We start from the raw sequence: 20,075 nt of genomic DNA, 5'->3' as shown, positions 1-20,075 counted from the left end.
ATTCTGATGCCGGTGTGTCGCCGAAATCTGAGCTGGTGAAGGGCAGCTGTTCACCGGGGGAACTGTGAACTTCAGACCGCGGCCTCGCGTTTCACTCATAGCTGAGAGATGGCATGACTGACTCCAAAACCTGCCCATAAACAAACAGTACGGAGATTAGAGAACATATTTTAACATCAAATTAAATTACACTCAGTATTATAATGAATAAAATCCATTTATGTTTTGCAAGGCAAAGGCGTTTCCAGCGTCCTTATGTTGTGTTGCGTAAAATAATATAATTTTCACCACATTAAAGACTTTATAAATGAATTAAAATGTATACAAACCTTTATTTCCCCGAAAGAGTGCACCAAATTGGCGGCGGTGGTGCTGAGAACCGCTCTCTCCTGTGGACCTGTGCTCTCAGCAGCTGCATTGTTGAGAAGTTTCACCGGAGACAAGCTCAACCCAGCGGTTAGGTAGAAAAAAATAACCCAGCGTTAAAATGACCCAACAAGCTGAACCCAGCATTTGGGTAAAAAAAAAATAACCCAGCATTTTTAGAGTGTACATTAATGTTAAGATTGAAATTATTGCAAAATAAAATTATATTTAAAAACTTTAATTTTAGGTGGGATTAAATCGCAATTAATCACAATTAATTTCTGAAAAAAAATGTGTGATTAATTAGTTAATTTCTTTAATCGATTGACAGCACTACTATTCACAATTACATTTTTATCTCAGTTAATGTTTATTTTATTTTAAGTAATGAAACAATTTTTTGTTTTTAGTGTTAGATAATGATAAGCCTGCTTCCAAGAGAGCAAATTAAAAACAACAATTACAACAGATGACAAAAAAACAGATGACATCATCTTTGAACTACAAAGATTTTTGTCCAATCAAAAGCTTTCTAGAAAAAGACTGCCCCTCCCCCTGCAACAGACCTGCAAGAAGAAAATCATGATTGAACTCAAACTGACCGATATTAGTTTAAAACCACACATAATGAAGTCTTCAGTCAAACCAGTAAATAAACATTTAATTTCACATGAAATGAATCACCTCATGTTGAGATCACATGAGTTTTTAGCAACAGATTTATTAACTGAAAATGCCATTAGTCAACAGTGCAACAGAATACCTGCATATTTCAACTGTAATTTTGATTTGTGCTCCTGCATAATTGCTGAAAACACACACGTGCGCGGCGGCTACAGAGAACACCGCTCTTACAAGAACAACTGCACATAACTGTGGCACATTCCTGTATCCACGAGCCACGATCTGCCCCAAAACACACACACACAAATATTTATTACAGCACACCAGGGAAATGCATCCTAGGATGAGCGTACCCTCCTGGCATCCCGATCATCCCGTGCTGGTGGTCAGCATCTTACCAGCGGCTCTGGTCATTCAGACGCCTCGCGGCACACACTTGGGTTAAGTGGCGTGCTCAACAGCACAATGGCTGCGGGATCTCTGTAAATCTTCACTTCATGGATCGAACCCACGGCAGGGGTCAATCTGTGACCTTTGGGCTGCGAGCCCAGATCCGTAACCAAGACGCCATTCCAAAACACACTCACTTGTAAACAAGAATAAATCAATCGGTATATGCAAATAAGGTTGCAAAGGGGTGGAAAATGTCCGGTAATTTGACAGAATCAGAGTGGCAAAGAGGAATTATTCCGATAAGCTAAGGATCCAATTCTCTTCCAGTGATACGGCTTCAGTGTGGAAAGGTCTGAAAGATATCACCAATTACAAGACACCATCCCCCAGCACTGTGGAGAATCAACAACTGGCAGACGATCTGAACGAGTTCTACTGCAGGTTTGAAAAAACACCATTCAAACCTTCTGCACACCTGCACTGCAGATAAGAGAAGATGACGTGCGCCAGGTCTTCAAAAAGAACAAGAGAAGGAAGGCACCAGGCCCAGAGGGTGTGATACCTGTCTGAAATCCTGTGCTGACCAGCTGGCCCCCATCTTCACACAGATCTTCAACAGTTCACTGGAGCTGTGTGAAGTCCCCTCATGCTTCAAACGCTCCACCATCTTCCTCGTCCCAAAGAAACACAAAATTACAGGATTTAATGACTACAGACCTGTGGCTCTAACATCTGTGGTCATGAAGTCATTTGAAAAACTGGTTTTGGCTTTTCTGAAGGACATCACTTGACCCTTACCAGGGCTCTATGCTTACTTTTATTTTTAGGATAACTTTTTACTTTTATTTTTTATTTTTATCTTGTGCTCCTAATTTAAAAAATTTAGGAGCACCTTCAAATCAATAATCAAACATTCTGATCAAAAACAAACCTTCCCATTACGAGGTGAAATTTGACTCAAAGTGATTAACAGGGAATTTTGTTTTTACCTTTGTAATGGCATTTTTCTAACTTTATTAAAAGTATGTAATCTTTTATTTCAAATTAAAAAATATTTATAAGCTTTTTATCATTTCTAATTAAAACAACAGGATAAAAAGTAGAATAAGATACCAATCAAATGAAATCAGTATTTAAGAAATGCATTTGTACTACAGAGGTGCAGAAGAACACACAAGTGGCTTGTAGGTGTATTTTCAGATGTTTAATGAGGCTCAGAGGTTGCATAAGTGCAATTAAATTCATAAATTCATGTTGAGGTTAATGTTTTAAATATACAATTTTGAATGTAGAAATATTAAATGATTTAAATAACAGAAAAGATACGTTAAAAATTAAACTGAAGCTACCAGTAGGTGGCGGTATGTCACTGATATTATCACTGAATCATTAATTTAATTGATTCGTTCAAACGGCTGATTCATTCAGGAATGAAGTACGTGACTGTCTTTATGAATGGGTATTTGAATCATTGACTCACTAGATTTGTTTAAAATAATAATTAATAATAAGCTGTCACTCATCTTAGTTCATCGCAATCTCACAAAACTCCATTATAATCAACAAAGCTCCTTTCACTGCACAATGAATCTCTTATTTACGCTCGGTCTACACTTTTTTTTGTTATAATGAGAGAATACATCTGTGATACATTACTCAACACTGCAAAAACACGCAAGTACGTTAGAAACCTTTAAAGCTCACTCAGCGCAAACACAAATATGCTGATCTGGTCAGTCACACAGGTGCTCCTAAATATTTTTTCATAGTCGCACGCAGTAGTTTTCAGTCGCAAATGCACTGAAATAGTCGCACTGTAGAGCCCGGTTTACTGGACCCCCTGCAGTTTGCCTACAGAGCAAACAGGTCTGTGGATGACGCAGTCAACATGGGACTGCACTAAATCCTGCAGCATCTGGACAGACCAGGGACTTATGTGAGGATCCTGTTTGTGGATATCAGCTCTGCCTTTAACACTATCATTCCAAACCTCCTCCTGCCCAAACTAACTCAGCTCTCCGTCCCCACCTCCGTCTGCCAGTGGATCAACAGCTTCCTGACAGACAGGCAGCAGCTAGTGAGGCTGGGAAAATACACATCCAGCACCCGCACCATCAGCACTGGAGCTCCTCAGGGCTGCGTTCTCTCCCCACTGCTCTTCTCCCTCTACACCAACGACTGCACATCTAAAGACCCCTCTGTCAAGCTCCTGAAGTTTGCAGACGACACCACACTGATCGGCCTCATTCAGGACGGTGACGAGTCTGCTTACAGACAGGAGGTTAAGGAGCTGGCTGTCTGGTGCAGTCTTAACAACCTGGAGCTTAACACGCTCAAAACTGTGGAGATGATCATGGACTTCAGGAGAAACCCCCCTGCACTCCCCCCACTCACCATCATGAACAGCACTGTGATTGCAGTGGAGTCATTCAGATTCCTGGGCACCACCATCTCTCAGGACCTGAAGTGGGATATTCACATAGACTCCATTGTCAAAAAGGCCCAGCAGAGGTTGTACTTTCTTCGCCAGCTGAGGAAGTTCAACCTGCCACAGGAGCTGCTGAAACAGTTCTACTCTGCCATCATTGAATCCATCCTCTGCACTTCAATAACTGTCTGGTTCAGCTCAGCTACCAAATCTGACCTCAGAAGACAACAGAGGGTAGTCCGGACTGCTGAGCGAATCATTGGTACAACCCTCCCAAGTCTCCAAGAACTGTAATTATCCAGAGTGAGCAAAAGGGCTGGTAAAATCACTCTGGACCCCTCACATCCAGCACACTCCCTGTTTGAACTGTTACCGTCTGGTCGAGCTCTGAGCACCAGAACGACCAGACACAGGAACAGTTTCTTCCCTCAGGCAATCCATCTCATGAACATTTAAACTCTTAACAATTAACATGAAACACACAACACTATCGTACTTTATTTTTTATTTAACACACATACTTATTACATTTCAAATTTACACCTAACATACCTGTACATACTGAATTGTCTATTTTGTACATTATTATTATTTTATTATCTGTGTCCTGTCCTGTTGCTGGCTTTCTGTTGCACTGTGGAGCTTCTGTCACTACAACAAATTCCTCGTATGTGCAAATATGCCTGGCAATAAAGCTAACTCTGATTAGCTGTCGCGTCTTTATTTATTTTACTAAATGTGAAACTTTCATCTAAATATGGTATATTGTATTAGACACACACATATACATGTATATAAGTATAATTTGGTCAAATGCGAACAAGTAGGACCCAAACACATAAACGCACGTTATAATGCCAAATGTAAAAGGGGCCATTGATATGTGATTAATTGTGTTTAATTTGAATAATTAATAAGCATATCATGTTGCAATTTAGTTTGATTAAAATTTTCATCAGTGGACCTTTATATTATTTTAAATTTTTTTGCAATAAAAAAGGTGCAAACGATTTTATGAAAATTTTAATTGATGTGAAATACCAGACTTGATGAAATGATAGATTTGGTAAAATGTTCCAGGAAAGTTTCATAAGATAAAAAAATAATAATAATAAATAAATAAATATAAATATATATATATATTTCACATAAATATAAATGCATCTAAGTATTAATGCATTTAGTCAAATTAACAAATTATGGCATTAATATATGTTAAAATCGGTGAAATGTCAGGTACAAACGATTGCCCATTAATATATAATTAATTTTAATAATTATGTAAACAATTATAATAAAATCTAAATATCTGAAAAATTAAGAATCTAGTCAACACTTAAAAACATCTAAATATTAATGCATTTATTAAAATTAACTATATGCATTAATTGAATTTTATGGCATTAAACATTTAATATGTACGATCTAATCACAAAATGCCTGTTAATATGTAAAACGGCCACTGACTGATATATGTGACTAATTATGTAATGTTCAATCAGTGAACATCCCTGCTTTTATATTATATTATGTACAATAAATCAGTTGTATTATTTATCATGCGAGGGATGTGGTTCCTCACACACAGACACACGTCCAGAACAAAGCGTCGCGCGCCAGACGCTAGGGATAAAGAGATATCAGCCCACTATCTCTCTCTCTCTCTTTCTGTCAACCCCTCCATCCCGGCTTTAGCCGTCCTTTCATCTCCCAGCCGTCCACTGCTGCTAACTTTCCACTCGCTCCACATCCCTCTATCGCTCTCACAGCGGCCAATCAGAGTGCTCGGAATGCTGACGCTATCGCTGCACACCATGAATATAATTTCCCCAAAATTCCAGAGCGGAAAAAACTTTAATGTCCCGCTGAGACATGGATCAGACCCTGGAATCTGAGGGATTTGAGACGCGAGAGCCCTGTCTATGAATGGACACACACCTCTGTGTGTGTGTGTGTGTGTGTGTGTGTGTGATAACAGAGAAATATTAATGCACTTCAAATGGAAAAATGTATGTTGTGTGTTTGGTGCTGTGTGATGCATGTGCAGGTTGATGTGCATGTATGTGTTACTATGGCGGTGTGTATCGGTGTAGTCCATGCTGATGTGTTTTTATGCTGGAATATTTAAGCGCTCTAAAGTTAGCAGCAGAGCAGCTTTCACCTACGCCAATGCAGGGACCTGCTCCATGGAAATTTGCAAGCGCATGTCTGTGTGTGTGTGTGTGTGTGTGTGTAGACAGGTCTCAATACATTCCATTCCTGTCTTAATGGAGGCTTACGGCGGCCTTTGAGTGTCCGTGTGAATAAATAGAATCCAGCAGCCCAGAATACCTGTTTCCTGAACGGGATTATGCCAACACACACACACATTCATACACTAATTCACACACCCATACGTACACACTGACACACATACCTCTACATTTACACTGAAGTTTGAATCAGCATGACATTTGATCAGATGTTTACACGCTAGTTAAAATGAACTGAGTTTGGTGGAAAAATGTCAGCTGAAGTGTCTAAAAGCCCCAGATATTTAAGTGGGGAAAATGCCACCAAACTGAATACTTGTTTTCTTTACCTGTACAAGCATTTGATACATTTCAATATATTATATTCCAGACTATATTCTAGAATATATTTGAGAAAAAAAGAAAAATAGCTATTTTAAAAAATGTGTACTTAAACAAACAAACAAACAAACAAATGAAGTTTCATAAATTTTTAAGAAAAATGTTTCTGATACTGATTTAAATCAGAAACATTGGAAAACAGATTAAATTGAGGTTTTCTTTATAAAAATGCTCCTATACGTGTTTTAGAATAAAAAAATATTTTGCTATAAATGTATTTCATAACAAATAAATAACGTTATTCTTAACTTATTGTATATTTAGAATTAATTCTATAGCATTTGATGTTATTTTTATGGATATACTCCTGAATCGGAGTACAAATTTTGTTCTCATGTGTCAACATGTATAGAATGACAAACTAAACTGAAACTGAAAATAAATAATAAACACACAAACATTTCATTCAATTTTAAGAAAAATGTTTCTGACACTTATTTCAAACAAAGAAATGTTAGAATTTTTTTAAAGCCTCTATAAAAGTATTTTATAATAAGAAAATAAACACACACACACACACACACACACACACACAAAAACACAAACATTTAAGTACATTTTTATGAAAAAAATTCTGACACTGATTTTAACACACCCAAAGCTCGGATCCTAAAATCCAGTTGCAGCTCTCTTTATTGAGAAAGAATAACATTTAGACAAACTCAATGCTATTATGATTTTGTTCATGAGCAAATGACAGTAAGATAAACATACACATTCATAATTCTAACCATATCAACCAGTTAGTGTTTATAATCAACTACTGCATGTCACACACACACACACACACACACACACACACACACACACAACTGTGTGTCAGACAGTGCTGAGAGCTGTCTGCTGTCTAATGCCCGTCTGTCTGCTGCACTGAGTGATTCATGGACACTGTGTGTGTGTGTGTGTGTGTGTGTGTCAAAGACATGCAGGACATGAGGACATTGTCCAGTTCAGCCTCTCTCTGTCCATCTCAGACATATCAGCATCTGTCGTCAGGTAGAAATCAACAATGTGGAAAAGCATCATCCAGCATATTTTTGTCCTACATCAAAAAAAATAAAAAATAAAAATAAACCTTGTGAATCAATAGAATCGATGGTCACTTTAGTTTGGGGTCCAATTTTCACTATTGACTAACTCTTAATTAAGATTTTTGCCTCAATAAATTATTAATTTACTGCTTATTAATAGTTAGTAAAGTAGTTAAATGAAATAGTTGTTAGGTATGGGGTAGAATTAATGGATCTAAAACACGGTCATGCAGAATTATGGCATTAATATGTGCTTCATAAGTACTACTTCACCGCTTTCCAATGCTTCATTTGAGAAAAACTACCATCAAATGCATACTGAAACTGAAAATAAACCAGAAAGCCCTTCATGACAACCCGTCAAAATAAAAGTCTGATTTAACGAAGAAATTATGACACAAATATACCACTATTATGTACTAAAATGTAATTCCCAAGTAATAATAATAATAATTTTAAGGAATATCATAAATCTAAGATATATTTAATCCATGTTTTAAATTAAACAGTTTTGTTGTAGAGCATCTTTTGCTTAAAGGGGTTCATCGGATACAAAATTCACTTTATAAGTTGTTTGAGCATAAATGTGTGTTGGAAGTGTGTGTACACATCTATTCTATAATGAAAAAAATCCAAGTTTTTTTTTAAATCCCTATTTTAAAATCCTCTTTCTCAAATCAGGCTGTTCTGAGATTCCTGTCAGAATGATGTAGTTCTGTACAGGCCCCTCCCACAAGAGTTGATTGACAAGCCGTCTCACTTTAGACCCGCCCTAAGTGAGCTGTCATCCGTTTGCCGTCGACTCCGGTGCAGGGGAAGACAAGATGTCTCAGATTAAGCAATTGAGGTTTTGTTGTTGGATGTAATAATGAATATAGCGGTCGTCATTTACTCCTGACGTCTGAGCCGCTGAAGATGCAGAGGATTACGTTTGTTTTTGAAGGGAATGCGCCATTGATCTGCCTAAATGTGTCTATGTTCACGCAAATCATTTGTGATCCAGCTTCACCTCCAGAAGAAGTGAGTATAAGGGTTTTTAAAGAATCTTTGCAAATCGCCTTTCCTAATAATGTGCTAATTATCAAGTTTCACGATGAATGCGGATAAAGTAAACAGTCCCTCAGAGAGCGGCTCGGAAGAGAGGGGCGGAGTCAGCAGAGCTCATTAACATTTAAAGGAGAATGACACAAAACTGCTTGCTCTGACAAGAGCTGTTTTTGACAGGTTTAAAAAGGTGTTTTTTACACTACTATTGAGAAATTTTAACCAAACTATGACTTTTTATTAAGACCCTAAAAAATCATATCAACTTGTGGAAAAATGGGCATCCGATGACCCCTTTAAGTTGCATTAATTCATTTCAAGACACCATATTTGTATTACATTTATATAAAATCATTAAACACAGAATGCAGAAAAAAATGGAAGCATAAAAATAAGTTTTTATAACATTGTATTTTTAGTATTAGTTTTGTAGTATTGTATGTTAACTTTATTGATATGTAAAAAATAAATTGGATTATATAGAGCCCTAAATTAAAAGGTAGCTCCTCTGTGGTGTTTAATTCTGAACAAACAATTAATTCTTGATGTCTAATAAACATATGGAAAGCATTTCCTGAATATCATGATAAATACTGAAATCGTATGATATGGGAACAAAATACTGCGATCATATTTTCGCCATATCGCCTACTTATGAGACATAATGAAAAAAAGTTACAGTGGTTTCTAATAACATTGTGACCAAAGTTTACAGTTTCCCAATATCAGCCAATTCTTAAAAACTTTCTTTGCTAATAACAACTGACAGACAAAGCAGCTCAATCTGCAATACGAGTAGAATTAGAAATCGATGTGATTTGGTAAGCAGGAAAGCATGTGTTTGGAGCCCGAGAGGGTTTGTGTGACATAACCAATGATTCACTATATACAAAGATTTCAACCAATGCTATAATTACTCACATCTGCATTATATTTACAAACGCTCAAAGGCAGAAAGCTCATAAGAGCACGCTCGCGACTACACGCAAGAAACGTGCGCACGTGTGCCTCTGATATTTCATATTTTATTTATTCGATAACTGGTGTTGTCATGACAACAGTCCAAAAGGAGGAAGATGAGATGCATGTGCATGTTAAGATCCTCTTTAAATAGATTCAATGTTTGTTTTTTGAGGTTGGCACTTTTACAAAATTTTACACAAAACAAAGATGTGAGCATAAAGCCTGCTGGATCATATTAATGTGATTTAGCTTTGAAACTGAACTCAATTCAATATTTAACTACCTTATGATTTCAGATTTGATTCATTCATTAAATCTAATCAGATGGACGCAAACTGTCAAAATTGACACCCAAATGAAGTTCGAGTTTCGCGCTGAAACGAATGATGAAATACATAACTGTGAAAACGTCCTTTGAAAACCTTCTGTTTCGCCCTGTTAATGTCCATCTTTCCAACACAAAAAGCTCAGAGAGTCTCTGTTATCTCTTTGCTCTCTGGAAGATCTTTGAAGAGCGTCTGCGTCTCTGATGGTGTCAAAGTTCCTTCACACTCGTCTGGGAGCGTGACAGGAATGAGAAAGCCTTAAAACATCTTCAGTGATGTTCAACCCATGAAAGCTGGAAGAAGAAGACTGACAGACAGAAATAAAAATGAAGAGTCTATGATACGCCCCAATTATAATGCAGCCCCGGAGCTGGAAGAGGAGGTAGATTGCTGAGATTTAATATGGAAAAGAGTAAGCCTGAATGATATAACTGAAATATTTCAATATTTTTCAGCCTTAAGATATTATGGGCTATATATATATATATATATATATATATATATATATATATATATATATATATATATATATATATATATATATAAAAAGAATTAAATAATACATGAATATATATTCATATATCATTATATATTCATATATTATTTAAAATATTTTTATATATATTTATATATAATATTATATATTTTTAATAGATTTAGTTAGTTAAATATTATATATTTTTATATATTTTGTTTTTTGCAATAATAATAATAATAATAATCATCATATTTTTTTCTTTCAAGACATTTCAGAAGAACCATAATTTAACTAGGTTTCAAATATCATAATATCAAAAAAATATCAATCAATAAATGAACAAAAAACAATAAGTAATATAAAAGTAAATACTGATGGAACATATATTTAATGTTTATAAAATATTAATTAAATTTAAATATTTAAAGTTTTTGCACAATTAAAAAAATATATAATAATAATAATACACCCTTTTATAACCATTTCATTTCAGAACCATCATTTCAACAAACCAGATTAAAAAATTTCAACAAACCAGATTAAAAAATTTCAACAAACCAGATTAAAAAAGTGCAGTAAAAAACAGTATAATCTAGTTAACTAAATAAACGCAAAGAATGATATGTAATATAGGCAAATATTGATGCTATAGATATTTAATATCTATATTCAACATTTCATTTTTTCTATACATTTTAAACAGTGCTGATATTTAATATGGCATCAAATAATGTGGCTAAAATTTTTAAATATTTATTAGGTTTTGATATTCATTTATGTATCTCAAGGTTAATGCGTTTGGTCTGAAAGGTCTTGAAAATATTTTAGTTTTTTAAAGAAACCAACATGTCAACCAAGCAGATTTAAAATGTTTCATTCAATAGTTTAAAAAGTAAAAATTCTGTAATATATATATATATAAATAAATAAAAGCTACATTGCTGATGCAAATGAATCGCTGAATCAAGAGCTCGGAATCATTGACTGAAATGGACAGTTTGAACTGAATGAACAGAATTGAATCAAACTTTACTCTATGCTGTGTTTGCAGTTGAATGTTATTAAATCATCTCTGTCTTTAGTTGCGAGACTAAGAGGAACCACAAAGCTAGTCTAATGACACAATCTTCTGGATTTGGATTGTAGGTTGTGTTTACGCCGACTGGCTGCATCGATGTGTTTTATTTCCAGTTTAAACATTCAAAACATCAGTCCGCAAACGGAGCTCAAGCCAATCCCAGAGTCCTCACGGTTACAAAACATGCTGCTCTGAAATGTGCATGGCACAGAGCATGTAGTGTGTGTGTGTGTGATGGAGTAGGCAGATTCAGAGACACAGACACATATTTATAAACACACACACACACTCCTCTTCTTGTAGTAGCACTCTGTGTAAGTAGGATTTCCAAGGACTGTTTGTAAGCATATGAAAGGCTGCATTCTCTGGGTGTACAGCTGGGAGACAGCCAGTCCACACACACACATCCACGTATATATTTATACACCCTTCACGTTGAACAACCAATAAGTGTCAGTTTATTAAAAACAAAATGGAGTCTCTGACAGAAGGCTGCAGACCATGAAGGCAAAAGCAAAAAAAACAGGCTGTAAACAAGCCGTAATAAATCCGCCCACTTCAGCCGAGAGGAATCCACTGAATCAGTCCACCTTAAAGGGGCGTTCACACTCAGAGAGATCGGGAGCAATAAAGCAACCACAAGTCACTCGTTTTCAATGAAAGTTGGCGATTGAAACTGCGCTAACCTGCTGCGTTTGTCAGTGCACACTGAACACGAAAATACTGTGGGACGTGAAACAAATGCAAAACAACAACACACAGGAAATCAAAATGCAATCAAGTAATTTCATGAGGCCCGAAACATACTTTACTGAAGAACAAGCACAATTTCATGCATTTTTGAATTCAGATTTGTGATGCAACTATTTTCAGAATGTCATGTTTGGACCACCGAATTAAACTAAAGCAAGAAAACTTATTTAGAGGCACATGGGAGACAAACACTATTCCCATTGCGTTTCTATTTGTTCCAAAAAAATGCACTATTGCATTGCACTAATTTTCAAAATAGGAAAAAGCAGTGTTTACAAATTTTTTGGAGGATTTTTTGATTTAATAATAATAATAATAATAATAATAATAATAATTATAAAATTTTAAAATTAATATTTTTAAAACCTTTTTACACACACACACACACACACATACATATATATATATATATATATATATGTATGTGTGTGTGTGTGCGTGCATGTATGCATTAATCTATTAAGTCTATATAGAACATTAATAATATTTGATTTTTTTTTACATATATACACACATACTTATGTATATATCCACAATAAATACATTATAATTAGAATAATAATTTAAAAATAACTTTTAATAATTTTAAACATTTTACCACATACACACACCCAAAACATTTTGTGTGTGTGTGTGTGTGTATTAGGGTTGTAACGATATACCGGTATGATGGTCTATCGCAGTTTGAATGTACACGGTTATCATACCGTAAACATTTGCATATCTACGGTTTTTAAAAAAATTATGAAAAAAAAATATATAATCTCACCCACGCATATGCAATTTATTTCGGCTGCTTCACTCTGCTGAAATGACAAAGACAGAGATTGTATCTAATCTCCATCCCCCGCCGAAAAAAAAAGTTTAAATTTGCAGTATGGGAATACTGAAAAAAACACGAACGTGGGGTTGTCCTTGAGGACGAATCCAATTTGCAAAAAATGTGGACGCAAAGTGGCTGCAAAAGCAGGCAATACATCCAACGTTCGCTCATATTCGCAGACATCATCCCTCCGTGCAGATAAAGGTATGTCGCATTTATAACAAGTTATAAGGCCGTATAATTTCCGTGATGCAGAGGGAATCCTGGAGCAGTCGTGAACATGGGATTTACAGAATAACGTTAACGAGGCTGTCACTTAAAACACGCAATCTGATGGATGGATAAATCAAAAGTAGATATGAGTGGCGCCGTTTTATCTGCTACATACTGAAGTATGCATGCATGACACTAATGGTGTTTTCAGTGTCTACAGAAACATGAGCTGCTCTGAGAGAAAACCAGCTTTATTTGAGAAAAACCAGTCAAATACACTAAACTCAAAGGTTTGCTACAACACGTCAAAATGATAATTAAAATGTTAAAGTGTGATATAGATATACATCAGGTTTACGGCTTTATTTTGTAATTTTTCTTCAGAAGGGAGGCTTACTTTCATTAAAATGATTTCAAGTTTGTTGCAATAAAGGATTTGTTCACTCAAATAACTTGTTATTATTCTTTTAAGAGTCATTGTTACTGATAAGAATTATCGTTTAATATATACCGTGAAACTGTGATATTTTCTGAGACGATTATCATACCGTGAAAATACCGTTACAACCCTAGTGTGTGTGTGTATATATATATATATATACATATATATGTATATGCATTTTATTTTTAAAAAATTATAATTTTACAAAATGTGGAAAACTCGTAATTATAATGGCATTACATTACTACAGTCTGTGAAATGGGTCTGTTTAGATTAGAACAACGCACATATGCACTGTATTGCCACAAGGGGTGCTACAGCATGCATTAGCATAACAATATATCCTTCTATGGTACGTTTCTTTCAGGTCCACCACGTTGGATGGAAAATGTTAACTCAAGTCAACATGTTTATAGATAGCTTTCTGAATAATAGCAAAATCTGGTTTACTGACGCAGACATTTGAAAAAAGCTTGAGTAATGAGGTCAGGTACAGCAGCCACAGTAACAAAGAAAACACATCAAGCATGTGCAAAAAATGTCATGCTCGCAAAGCTATACTTAACGAGGAATCATTAATTTGACAGCAGAAATACAGCAGCTGAATCAGCCGTCCACCTGCACAACAACAAACCCCAAACACTCGGCCACGAGTACACTAGCTCAACCCAAAGCAATAAAATCAATCAGTGCGGGTCAGTAAGTGCAGCCATATTATTGAAGACTGATGAATAGAGCAGCTCACTGTGAGCACAGTAAATGTATACAGCCATACGTCAACACACCACCACTGCAGACGCTCAGCTACAACAACACTCAAATAAAACATCACGCTCTAGAAGACTTATTCAGTGCAGGAGTTTAAAAATATGACAATGCAGGATTAAAGCAACAGTTACTGAATTAATATGCTGTTATCGTGTTTTTCCAAACCTGTTTGACTTACTTTCTTCCGTCAAACATAAAAGAAGAAATTCCAAAGGCTGCACTGGTTGCTGTTTTCCACGCGATTACAATGAATGGAGACTGAAGCTTTAAAGCTTCAAATAAAGGAAACTCTACACTGAAACAACCCCTAATTTAAGTCACTATTAAGGGTGAATCACATTGCAAAATTTCACGTCGCAATATTTTCTGGGATTTTTTTAGATAATGATAACTAAACAATATTTATCTAAATAGGTTTTTGTTCTGGTGCCTTTGCTGGTTTAGCAGGGTCACTGCCAGTAGGTGGCAGCAAGTCCCTGTCTAAAGTGATTCACTGAATCATTCATTCAAATGATTCGTTCAAAACGGCTGATTCATGATGCGATTCATTCTAAAACAGATTCATTCATGAACAAATCATGGAACCATTTTTCATTGGCAAAACAGCATACGCTGATATTCAGGACAAGAGCCTTCTATTTTGTGTGATATTGCTTAACTACATACTATCTTATAAATAAAAAACAAACCCACAGAGGGATATCACACACTCTTAATATGCTTCATCACACAGTGAATGCTTTGGACTCTCAAGACGTGTTTTTGTTTGTTTTTTTAGTGGCATACTATGTCAGCTCACACATTGTTAAAACAACAATTACAATATTATCCATAGATGATAAATATCGCACACCCCTAGTCACTGCTAATCTTCACCTTTGTGACTGAATCGATTCAGTGAGTTGAACTGATTCTGTAAAAAAATTCTACTCTCAAGAATTGCACATTGCTAATTGATTGCTACTTCACAACTTTTAATTAGTGAATTTTGTGAACAGAATCACTGAAAATATGCAACTCTAATGATTCACTCAAGAACGTGTCTAAGAGAGTTGTATTAGTGAATATAATAACTTAAATTTAACATAAAAGCGTCTTCGGAAGACTTCAAAAACGTGCATCAATCAAATGTACTATTTTTATGCTGGTTTTCTTTTTTAAGCTTATATGCACCAGCAACCAGTACAATTCCTTATTTTTACCCTATTGTGTTGCACTGGAAAAAAAAATCAAGTTTGGAACAACATGAGTGCGTGTAAATGTTTTTTGGGTAAACTAAATCCTTAAAATGCTATTTGTAAAGCCGTTGAAAGATATGATGTAATGCTCGTAATGGACAAACACAAATCTCTAATCAATTAATAACAATCAGAGAGATGATGAATGGAATATAATTCATAAAAAATTTTAATCAGCCGTCTGCCCTGTAAGAAAAAAAAAAAAAAGAGAAAAAGATTTTTAGAAGTTGTAAATAACCCAAAGATTAAGTATAAATTTTACAAGAAAATGTTTAATCAATGTTACATTGTAATATTTACTGGCAATTTGAGTGGAAAATCTTTTCAAATAAAATTCTAAACCAATTTCTTCCTTTTTTGTCCTGAAATAGAATCTAAGTGTTACTTGACAACAAAAACTGCAAAGGTGTTGCTATGTGGTTAGAATGTTGTTAAATGGTTGCTAGGATGTTTGTTTACGGCCTCTCGTGAAAATGCTACAGAAAGACGCACACACTGAACTACAAATGAATAATCGAATTAAATCAATAATATCCAAAAATGAAGTCAACATTTGGATTTGTCATATTTCCCAACTCAACCCTGCTCAGCATCTCTTTCTCTTTTGCCGATCCCATCCCCCTCTCACAAGCCCCACTCTTATTTTTGGTAAGAAATGTGTGAATCACATGTCGGGTCTGGCTGATGTTTACTGCATGTCTGAAATGAAACATGTTTGTTGATTTTAGCTGTTAGTCTGAACACAAGTTCTCATGGGACCCAACTGATTTGATAAAGACTGAGAGCGATGGTTCCGTTTATCCAATTCAAATCATTTATTAGCATTCACACATGCAAAAACATTCAGCCAAACATGCGTGTCATTCATCTTCAGACTAATGCAAACATAGCTTCAATGGAGAGTTTACACACTCATGCTTTACCAAAACTTAACCTGCAGCTAAGTGCACCAACTAAACGGTTTCATTAGCTTTCTGTTAGGAAGACACGTCAGATAAAACACAGACAGAGTGAAAAGGGAAAGAAAAGAAGGACAAACTTCAGAGGGAAGAGTGTGAGGATGAGTTTGGGAGCGACGCCCCACATCTAAATACATAATGAGCCTTAATGGCCGTCGTTTCACCACGTAACCAGCAGCAACCACTGCGGCGAGGAAAAAATGTCCAGCCCTTCGCCTCTCGAGTGTGTGTGTGTGTCGTTTGAAGAAGACAGCACAAACAAAAGAAATGACACTCGCTAAACATCACCGTTTCTTCTACATTTTCTTTCTTCTCCTATCAGCAATGCTCGTCTTCTGTGCATTTGTAGTTTCTGTAATGTTCTGTAAGTGTTTGTGCTCTTAATAAAGGCATGAGATGATCTTGAGTTCGGTTCAGTATTTAAAGACAGACTGACAGAAAGAGTTTGTGCCTATTCAGCACTGCCATCTAGAGCTCTGCTTACACAACCACACACACACACACACACACACACAGTGGACACAGGAACATTAAGATCTCTGGAGATGGACTTGTAGCCTTGAGATTGTCCGTGTTTTTCCACAATATTTTCTCTCAAATCCACAGACAACTCCTTACACTTCTTTCTTTTCTCCATGCTCAGTGTGACACACAACACAAAAGGTTGAATCAACTTTTCTCCATTTTAACTGGTTGCAAGTGTGATTATTATATTTCCCACACCTGTTACTTGCCACAGGTGTGTTTAAATACAAATTACAGGTGCATCACATGCTTGAAAAGCAATTATTTCTTACAATTTTGACAAGGTGCCAATAATTTTGTCCAGTCCATTTTTGAGTTCTGTGTGAAATTTTATCAAGTTTGACTTTTCTTCTCTGTTTTTTTGTGTTGTTGCAGTGCAAACAAAAACAATAAGCACGTGAATACCAAAACATTTGCTATTGGAACAATTTTCTGAGAGAAGTGTTGCAGTTTCTGACAGAATTGCACGGGTGCCGACATTTTTGGCCATGACTATATGTATGTATGTGTATATATATTTAAATATAAATATTTGTTGTACTCTTGTAGCCTTACGTTGTACCCATAAAGTCAGTAAAAGCATGATTATCACAGTAACAAGAATTTGATCATTCAGTGTTGTTTTTGTAAAGTAAATATAAAAAGATTAAAAAGGTTTTTTTTAACTGAAATAAAGGCAAAATATGAAATTAAATTACATATTAGATGAAAAATTTAAAATGAGAAATGTTGTCTTGGCAACTAACTGTTGAAATACTAAAGATACAAATAAAATAAATAAAAATAAAAGTTAAACAGAAAACTAAAAATACAAGCTAAACAAAAACCAATAAAATTACAAAAGCATACCAGTTACTTTCAATTTAAAAAAACGTTATTTAAAAATAATAATAAATATTATAATTGTATAATAATACTAAAATAACACTACCTTTATGTTGAAAATAAATGTTTTTAAATATTTTTTAAACATATTTTGTGGGGTGAAATATGCCTGGACATGTAAAGTATCATTGCTGAATTTTATTGCAGTCATGAATCCCCATTAAACATAATAATTATCATGATTTCTTAGCTCTATTTCCCATGCAAACACAACTTTAAAAGACATACTATATGCATGTGCTCTATAAATGTATAATACAGAAACAAATTCAGCCTTACTGCATCACCGTGCATTAAATAAGACATCTGATTAATATATGACAAATACCTGCCATGAATATCCATAATGAATTATTCAAACATCCTGATGGGCCCGCCGCTGTCATTTATCTCCACATACAGATCGAGCAAAAGAAGTTCACTAGAAGTCCACAGACTGTGAGCAATCATCCAGCAGGCCATTCAATCAGGAGGCTAATGCACAGCAAAAAGCTTTTCCCAGCCATTTTCTCCAACAAATCTCTGACTTTAAGCCGGCTGTTGTCGGCAGACTGCCAAAGCGCTGTTTATTTGTACAAATACTGTAACAACTAAGCTGTCTGAAAATAAAGCGTTCTGCAACCCTGGAACCGTTTCTGAATGTGTCAGCGTGGTGAAAATTATTAAGCCACACAGTACAGGAAAGGCAAAATAATCTGCTTACTGTACCATGACACTCCTCCAGTGAAAATGAATGATTCAGGAGGAAAAGGGCTTAGAAAATACACATATAAGAAGGGTAGAGTAGTGGACTACTCATTCAACTTCTCAGTCAATCAAACCATCTCTGAAAAGCTGCATCTCTAAATTCATCCCATTTAAAGTCCCGCTACTGCAGCCATCAAAGGCTTTCCTGTAGCTCAAATAGTAGAGCATGGCGCTAGCAACGCCAAGATCATGGGTTCGATTCCCAGGGAAAGCAAGAGCTGATAAAATGTAGAAACTGTAACTTGAACGCAATGTAAGTCGCTTTGGAAGCGTCTGCTAAATGCATAAATGTAAAGTGATTTTCTATCAAACTGACCGTTTGCAACAATTAATTTCAAGACAATTACTGTCTGGCTTGATATTGCGTGCTGTGAGCAACATTTCTGTTTTTATACATAGCCTGTACATCACCATTTGTGTGACGACTATGATGCTCTTGTGCAAGAGCTTATAATTATCTTTTATCTATCACTTACCGGATTGAAAGGCTGCGTTCAATATAGCGCTAAAAAATTAGTCTAATCCCTTAACCAGCTTAGTTATACAATATTAAAGAAGACAATTAACCACACACACAGACGTCTTACCCCTAAACACAGACGACTCATTAGGTCCAGAGAAGAGCCCATCCTGACAGTGAAACTCACACACAGTCAGGTTTTGTCTCCAGCTTTCTGAAGGCTCTCCGCATGTCAGGTTGCACTGGAGCACCTGAGCCTCTATTACACGACGCAGGCAGGTAATGAGGGCTCGACTTTCATGCTATTATACACACTGCATTAAATATTCATACAAAACCCTCTGTGTACATTTTGAAACACAACTTTAGGGAATTACTTCACCCAAAAATGAAAATTCTGTTCTCATTTACTTTATGTATTTAATATAAGCGTCTTCTGCTCAAAAAAGCTGCAGTTATTTGATTAAAACTGCAGTAAAAACAATAAAAATGTCAAATATTATTGCAATTTAAAAGAACAGTTTTCTCTTTGATTATATTGTAAAATGTAATTTATTCATACGATACAAAGCTGAATTTTCAGCATCATTCCTCCAGTCTTCAGTGTCATATGATCCTTCAGAAATCATTCTAATATGCTGATTTACTGCTCAAATATTATAACTTATTATTGTTGCTCAAATATAAAAAAATGGTTATCAATAACCATTAGCAATACTAAAATATTTTTGCCACTTAATATGTGAAAAAAACATATTTTTCAGGACTCTTTGATGAATAGAAAGTTCAAAAGAACAGCATTTATATTTTACCAACAAATGTCTTTACGGTCACTTTTGATGCATTTAATGTGTCCTTGACGAATAAAAGTATTCATATGTTTTTTCTTACTTCTTTT

General features: G+C 35.4%; 1 gene segment (V, D, J or C); it reads right to left on the bottom strand.

Moving 5' to 3' along the window:
• Positions 1 to 20,075, bottom strand: part of LOC306863410 (Ig kappa chain V-III region MOPC 63-like) — a 773,265-nt gene that overhangs the window by 457,741 nt on the left and 295,449 nt on the right.

This window comes from Barbus barbus, assembly GCF_936440315.1.
Source record: "Barbus barbus genome assembly, chromosome: 44".
NCBI lineage: Eukaryota > Metazoa > Chordata > Actinopteri > Cypriniformes > Cyprinidae > Barbus > Barbus barbus.
This window is presented reverse-complemented; position numbering and strand designations above follow the sequence as displayed.